Source organism: Aythya ferina (assembly GCF_964211825.1).
Source record: "Aythya ferina genome assembly, chromosome: Z".
Lineage (NCBI taxonomy): Eukaryota > Metazoa > Chordata > Aves > Anseriformes > Anatidae > Aythya > Aythya ferina.
In genome coordinates this window covers 80,325,650-80,334,425 of record NC_140299.1, presented here as the reverse complement: position 1 = coordinate 80,334,425, position 8,776 = coordinate 80,325,650, and positions in this window count along the sequence as shown.

The following is an 8,776-nucleotide window of genomic DNA, read 5'->3' as shown; positions in this document are numbered from 1 at the left end:
CCCGTCCCAGCCTGGCTCGTACCTGGACTCCCGCTGAGCGTGTGTGCGAGGCTTGGAGTGTTGAGCGAGGCTTTGGTGGAGCTGTGCTGTGGGGCCATCGGCAGTTGCTGTCAGTGCCCGTCCCCGCAGCCAGTGCCCGTGTTTCCCCGGCCCTGCCTGGCTCAGGCAGCTGGGGCCCTGTGAGGCGCGCTCGCAGCAGCGCAGGTGAGCTGTGCGGGGACACGTGCCCCGAGGTGGCCCGTGTGGGGCACGGGACAGCCCAGCTGTGGGGCTGGGGCTGGGGCTGGTGCTGGGGCTGGGGCTGGGGCTGGGCGGGGGGTTTCCTGCTGAGGGGCCGGGGCACTGCCGCTGCCTGCCCCGGCACAGCCACTGACCCTGGCCTCTCTCCTTCTTGCAGCGAGCAGCACCTGTCGCAGCGGCGCCAGCGAGGGGAAGCAGGTCCCCATCCACAGCTCTCCCCAGCCCGCTGCAGCGAGACAGCACGATGGCCACAGAGGCTGATGTCACCTGCCCTGTGTGCCAGGGGACCACAAAGGAGCCCAGCGTCGTCATCCCCTGCCGGCACCAGTTCTGCTTGGGATGCATCATGCGCTGGGCCAGGAGAAATGCCAGCTGCCCCCTCTGCAGGCAGGAGATCACCGCGATCCGCTATTCCATCTGGTCAGAAGATGACTTTATGGAGGTCCGGGCCTCCCGCCATGCAGAAAGCGAAGAGGACAGCGAACACGATGAGCAGGAGGCTGCAGAGCCGGTGCCCCAGCCTGCTGTGAGCGGCCTCCCACCCGAAGAATGGGCGGCCCTCTTCAGGGAATACCCTGAAATCCTCGGTCCTCTGAGGCCCTGGGTGCGCCAGCAAGCCAGCGAGTTGTTCGGGGCTGCCTGGTGGGACCAGGATGTGCTGGAAGCCAATGTCATCGCTTGCCTTTGCCGCATCGGGCTGGATGAGCTGGTCTTGGTTCGGGAGCTGCAGCCACTCCTGCAGGGCCATACAGTGAGCTTCGTGCAGCAGCTCATTCACGAAACTGTAGAGATGTGCAGCGATGACTTCCTCGAGGAGCTGGGGCTCCTGGAACCCCCTCCTGCCATCCAGGAGCAGAACGGCCCTGTGGTGGATATCGAGGGCTCCCAGGACAGCAGGGAGCCAGAAGACAGTCCTGCGGCCACCCCCAGCCCTGCTGCCTTCCCCCGGGCCACTCCTGTGATCATCGAGCTCTCCTCCAGCAGCCCAGAGTCTTCTGACATCGAGGAGCTCCCCAGCACCTCCAGTGCTGCCCTGCGTGGGGATCCTGGCCACCCACCCAGCGCACCCAGCCTCACAGAGCAGGAGGAGCCCTGCTCAGAGCCGGGACTGGCGGCACAAGAAGACGCTGCGGTGCCGGGCTGCAGCCATGGGCCCTCTCCTCCTGGCCAGGACAGGGACCGCTCGCCTGGGAGGCCCCGGCGCGCCCCGAAGAGGAGGGCCAACAGCAGCCCAGACTCTCCCCAGCCCTGCAAGAGGCCGCCCCCGCGGCGCCTTTAGCAGGGCACACTTGGCTTCCAATAAACAACATAAAAGTGGTGACTCTGCCACAGTCAGCGTCTTGATCTTCTTCACAGAATCATCGAATCACACAACCAGACAGTCCTAGGATCAGACAATCACACAATCATGCAATCAAACAATCACACAATCATACGATCATACAAGCAGAGAATTGTAGAATGGCTCAGGTTGGAAGGGACCTTAAAGATCATTTAGTTCCATCCCCCCTGCCATGGCCAGGGATGCCATGCACTCGATCTGGTTGTCCGTGGCCTCACCCAACCTCGCCTTGAGCCCCTGCAGGGATGGGGCATCCTCAGCTTCTCTGGGAAACCCGGTCCAGTGCCTCATCACCCTCTGAGGGAAAAATTTCCTCACAACCTCTACTCTAAATCTCCCTTCTCTTAGTTGAAAACCATCCCCTCTTTTCCTGCCATTAACAACATTGTAGCCCTCCTCCAGACCTGTACTTACAGATGCACATCCCTCCTGTGCTGGGAGCACCAGGCCTGGACGCAGCACTCCAGAGGAGGCCTCCAGGAGCAGAGTAGAGGGCTGCAATCACCTCCTTCACCCTGTTGCCCACACTTCTGCTGATGCAGCCCAGGATGAAGTTGGCCTTCTGGACTGCAAGTGCACACTGCTGTGTCATGTCAAGCTTCTCATCCAGTAGAACCCCGTAAGTCTTTCTCTGCAGGGCTGCTCTCCATAAGTTCTTTTGCCCTTACCAAGGTTCAGCACCTTGCACTTCGGTTCGTTGAACCTCCTTAGCTTGACATGGTCCACTTCTCAAGCTTGTCCAGGTCCTTTTGGATGGCTCTCATTCCTTCTCTTAGATCGACTTCACCTCTCAGCTGGGTGTTGTCTGAAAACTTGCTCAGGGTGCACTCAATCTCATTTTCGATCTAATTAAGGAAGATACGGTCCCAAGATACATCCCCGAGGTACACCACTTGTCTCTGGTATCCACCATAGAACCATTACACACCTCTCTCTGGGTCCAGCCATCGAGCTGTCCACTGCACTGCCTCATATCTTTCCCATTTAGAGATTAGGATGTTGTGTGGAACCATGTCAAAAGCCTGACTGAACTCCAAATAGATGACCTCAGTTGGTTGACCTTGTGACACAGTGACCTTGTTGACTGATGCAGTTCCTCCATCAAAGAAGGCCACCAGATTGGTCTGGCATGAATTGCCTTCTGGAAAGCCATGCTGGTTGTCTAGGATCATCTCCTTGTCCTGCATGTGCCTTAGCTTTGCCTCCTGGAGGATCCATTCCCTGATCTTTCCAGCCACAGAGGTGGGGCTCTGGAGTTCCCCAGGTCTTCTTTTCTACCTCTTAAAAAGCGGGAGTGATGTTTCCCTTTTTCCAGTCACTGGGGACTTTGCCCCACTTCCAGGACTTTTGAAATGTGGTGGAGACAGGCTTGGTGACTACATCAGCCAGTTCCCTCTGGACAGTGGGATGTCTGTCATCAGGCCCCAAAGACTTGTAGTTGTTGTGTCAGGAGGTCCCAAACTTGCACTTTGCTTACAGTGGGAGGGACTCTGCTGCCTGAGCCCCTGTCTAGAGATTTGGGTACTTGAGAGATGTGCAAAGCCTGACCACCAGTGAAGACTGAGGCAAAGAAGTTGTTAAGTACCTTAGCCTTCTCCACATCTGTTGTTACCAGTTCTCCATCCTCCTTTGTCAGAGGTGGTACACTCTCCTTAGTATTTTCTTTGTGGCCAACTTACCTGTAGAACCCCTTCTTGTTATTCTTTGTATCCCTTGCCAAGCTCACTTCATCTGAAGAAGAGCAGTGCAGCTAAACATGGAACTGTTGCAGAGACTCTGGAAGAAAAAAAGTTTGTCTCCTGTGCAAGAAGGTACAGGCAACTCGGGGGGAGTAGAAGGAAGTTGCCAGCATATGCAGAAAGAAAATCAGAAAGATTTTCTGATGAGTTCAATCTGGCCACTGTGGTAAACGACAACAAAAAATGTTTTTACAGCTCTATTAACAGTATGACAAGGGCCAAGGAGAATTTCAGTCCTTTACTGGATGTGGCAGAGAACACGACTGCTGAGGAGAACGAAAAGTCATGCCTTCTCAATGCCTGCTTTACATCTGTCTTTAGTAGTCACACCAGTTCTCTTTGTCGTATTCAGCCTCCTGACATGGAAGTCTGGGATGGGGAGCAGATGAAACCCCCCACAATTCAGATGGAAACAGTTGGAGACATGCTGCTCCACCTAGACTGTCACAAGTCCATGGGGCCAGACCGGATTCACCCAAGGGTGATGAGGGAGTTGGCAGATGGGATTGCTGGGCAGCTTTCCATCTTCTGGCCCTGATCAGCAGTTATGATCAGCCAGAGAGGTCCCAGATGAGTGGAAACTGGTGAATGTGACACCCATCTAGGAAAAGGTTCATAAGGAGGACCTGGGGAACTACAGGCTTCTCAGCCTGACCTTACTGCCAGGGTAGGTTATGGAACAAATCATCTTGAATGCAATCACACAGCATGTGCGAGACAGCCAAGGGATCAAGCCCAAACAGCACAGGTTCATGAAGAGCAAGTCCTGCTTGACCAACCTCATCTCCTTCTATGACTGGGTGACCCACCTGATGGATGAGGGAAAGCTTATTGACGGAGGATGACTAGACTTCAGTAAGGCCCTTGCATGGTCTCCCACAGTATTCTCCTGGAGAAGCTGGCAGCCCATGGTTTGCACAGGTACACTCTTTGCTGGGTTAAAAACTGGCTGGAGGGTCAGGCCCAGAAAGTGCTGGTGAGTGGAGCAAAATCCAGGTAGTGACCAGTCGCCAGTGGTGTTGGGGCCTATCCTCTTTAAGATCTTTCTCGATGATTTGGATGAGTGCACCCTCAGTAAGTTTGTGGATGACACCAGTCTGGGGGGACTTGTCGATATGCTGGAGAGTAAGGAGGCCCTGCAGAAGGACCTGGAAGGGCTGCCTTGGTGGCCTGAGGCCAACGTGATGAAGTTCAAAACAAACAGGTGCTAGATCCTGGATATCTCTGGAATATCCAGAGATATTCCAGAACATATAACTGAGTTATATGAACAATTCTTATAGGCTGGTTGGCTGGGCTGGTGGTAGGGCCGCTGCTCGGGGACGGGCTGGGCATTGCTCAGTGGGTAGTAAGCAATTGCACTGTGCCTCACTTGCTTTCTATATTCCTTATTTTTCACTTAGATTTCTGTCCTATTAAACTTTTCTTATCTCAACCCATATAAATTTAGGTTGTTTCTTTGTTTAGGTTTCTACCTCTCAGACCACTGGCAGTAAAAATTGGTAAAAATATGGAGAAGAGTATTCTGGGAGTCCTTCAAAAACACCTGAAGGACAATGCAGTCATTGGTCATAGCCAACATGGGTCCACCACAGGAAAGTGGTCCTTAATGAACTTGATTTCCTTCTATGAAGTGGTCAATCAACTGGTTGGCTAAGGGAATCCAGTTGATGGAACCTCTTTGGATTTCAGCAAAGCTTCAATACTGTTTTTCACTGTCTCCTTTTAGACAAGCTGACTAGTACACAGCTAGAGCAATGTTTAATATGATTGGTGAGCAAGGGGCTGAAGGGTTGGGCTCCAAGGGTTATCGTAAATGGGGTTGCATCAGGCTGGTGGCCAGTCACTAAGGGGTTTCCACAGGCCTCCACTTCAGGGCCCGTTCTCTTCAATGTTGTCCTAACTGACTTGCATGTAGAACTTGAGGGCATATTGAGTCAGTTTACAAAGGATGCTAAATTGGGAGGAGCAGTTGACTCCACTGAGGGTAAGGAGATTTCTTTAAGGCAGATGTCATCTGTCTTGATTTGTGTAAAGGTGTTGATTTGGTTCAACAGAACATCCTTGCCTCTAAATTGGAGAGACATGGAGTGGATAGATGGATAGTTGAGTAGATGAGGAATTGGCTGGAGGGACACATTCAAAGAGAAGTGGTCAACATTTCCATGTCCAGATGAAGAAGGGTGACAAGTGGTCAGACCCCTCAAGGGTCTGCATTGGAACCAGTACTGATAAATGTTTTCATTGGTGACCTCGACAATGGAATTGAGTACACCCTCAGCAGGTTGCTGATGACATCAAGCTGTGTGGTTCTGTCAACATGCTGGAGGGAAGGGATGCAATCCCAGACAGGCAGAAGAAGGAGGCCTGTGCAAACAATGGGGTTCAACATGAGGCTCAACAAGGTCATGTTGTTGACCTTCAGCAAGGTCCTGAATCTGCACTGGGACAATCCCAAGCTTATATATCTCTACAAGATATATAAGGAAAAAAAAAATAATTATTTCCTAGTGATAATCTAACTAGAAAGAAATGGAACTAGGAAGAGACTTTATCTCTTTGCCCAATCAGTCTGCTTGAGAACAATAAAGAACTAAATGTTTTCCAGGTTTTGCTTAGAGGTATTGTATACTACATGGACATTGATTAAAGCCTGAATATCACTTCCTTACTGAAAAGGTTCATCATAAATATAAATTTACATTTTGTTTTATGCTTAAAAAAAAAAAAAAAAAGATGATGAATATATGAACAATAATTTAAAATATATTTGGCTGTAGTTTGCTCATTTTTAATTGAGAGTGGAACTTAACCACATTAATTGAAATACTTTAGGTGAAAGCTAAAATCATCTTCTTTTTTTTTTTTTTTTTTTTTTTTTTCTGAGCTTGACTCTAGGAGAGCATTGGCTTGGATCTTGCTTCAGGACCTGAGATGCTCAACGCTCAAGTGGCAAAAGTGCTGATATTTAAGAGTCCACATAGTCTTGCTGTCATCAGCAGTTGACATTAAGTCTCTCCCATGGCTACATGAAATATATGGTTCAATATGGCTGTACTAAGATCAAATCATACTGAAGGGCAATTTGGCAGAAATTGTAAAATGACAGCAGAACTTGTGCTTGTTTGTTTTACTGGTAAGTAGAATTATAAATAGTTCATATGTGAACTAGTGACCAGCTAATCAGAAAACTACTGCCAACCATTAATGAAAAATCAGCTATTTTTCTTTTTACACAAACTCATATTCATACTGTAATATATACATCTCACAGTTCAAGTTTTAATGTGTCCATAAAAGTCAATGGCTTTCTCATAAATTAAAGCAGGAAAAAGAATCTCAGTATAAACAGAGATACATATAGACAAATATATTTTCCCCTAAATATTGAATATCTATATCTTTCCATCTATCCTATAGAATATATGTATATAAAAAACACTTTACATATCTGCTGCTTTATGTGCAAGGTATAAATACATATTGTACATAAATGATTTACTATAGAAACATCAATATTTCTAGATTAAACCATATATTAGGTGAACTGTCATTAGCAAAAGAAGGATACATAGCTTTTCAACAAAAGAAGAGAATGAGTCTGCCAGAGTCTTGCAGTGGTTTGGGCGTTTTTGGTATGCATGCATTTGTGTGTATGCGTGTGTGTGTGTGTGTCTTTTTTTAAACATCCATCCCTGCCAATCTTTGCACTGCCAGTAGGGAAAATGATATCCATGGCAACGAACAGCACCTTTCCTACCCACATCAATGATGCCTCCAATCTAAACTGTCAAATATTCTATGCACATCATGTAAAATAGGTCTCTTTTCCTTATACCTCTGTGCATCTAGTTTCCTTGGCTACATGTTTATGCAAATGAGAATTGTCCTTTTTTTCTCAGGTTGATTGAACACTGAATTCGTTTTGCACCCTGGCAATGCAAAGACGTGCTGTCTTGCCACCTGGTATACCATGTAATTGCAAAAGCCATACTATAATGATAACTCTCCTTAAATTAGTCTAACACCATCATCCTAGTTTGTGAGGAAGACTTGGAGTGTGCTTTAAAAGAACATTAATATGGGGCTGAGATACACGAATAATGTTTAATTGGCTCTCTAGAGTGTACTAATTTTCAAGTCTGCAAACCTAGCATTTGATTTGTTCTTTGCTGTTAGTGAGAAGTAGGAAACATCCTTCATAAATCCTGAATGACAAATTAGTCACCATTTCTGTACTAAGACCTAGAATTCCAAGGACTGTCCTTTGTTTTGTTTGGCAGGAAGAAAAAAAAATCCCATCAAACACCCTGGGATCTACACACATTTTAACAGATATACAGTCAAATCCTTTCTCTTTCCTTGGCCTCCTGTAGTGGCGATTCCTACAACAACCAGCAAGTAATGCAGAATAACCTTCAGTAACTTATAATAACCCCACAGATCCCATAGAAATGCCAAGCAGACAAGCCATAGTGCCTCAAACACAACCTGCATATATTGGTGCTGAGCTATTTCATCACTGCCAGGTCTGCAGTGCTCTGATCTGGGAGTAGAAGATACTTTGAGTTTCAGCCACCAGAAACCACAGCAGACTTCAGGGAGATGGGAAGTCTCATTTTCCTTCTTTTTCATGTCAAGAAAGGTGTGTATGACAGGACCTTGGCAATGGTACCTGGTAAATAAAAAGTGCTGGACAAAAGATGATCATGCATTAAAAAGGGGTGTTCTTGTGAAGCAAAGGCTTCTGGGGACATTTATGTCTGTTTCACAAGGATAATTTAGTGTCTTTCTTGTAGGCTGTGTGCTGTGGGAAGGGTAAAGCAGTTGCAGATGACTCATCAGTACAGTTATCAAAAGAGAAATTGTTCTTTCTGAGAAAAACAAACCCAAAATGTATCCAAGAGTGAACAGTCAAAAGAATGGGAATTCCTTTTGGCACAAATGGTCTCATTCTAACAATTCAGGCTGGAAACTGTCTTCAGCCCTAATATACCAATCACTTACCCCACAACAGCTAGTTTCCTTACAGAGTGTGTTCAATACAGCTCTTCAGAAACTGCCAAGACCAGATGAAGAAAACAAACAATGCAAGTGAAGTTACCATTCACAAAGTTTCTACTAACAATGAGAAAATCATTAAAAACAACAACTGTGCTTGCAAAGTAGAATGCAAAGTTCCTTGTCAATATCAATCCTTTGTCACCTAATATCAGATTATCATGTCTTAACTGTTAATATGCAATAGACATGGTGCTGAGAATATGCCATGTTAGGCCCATGAATTCACTATAAATTGCACTGGTGGGACTGTGCACTGGTGCTGTCTCATCCTCTGCTGAATGAAAAAGCTCATCAAAACACCATTCCATTGACAGCATTTTGTCTTGTATTTCCAGAATGCCTGGTAACATCTTCTGAAAGCAGTGTGTGGACATGTGAAAGGTTTCTGCAG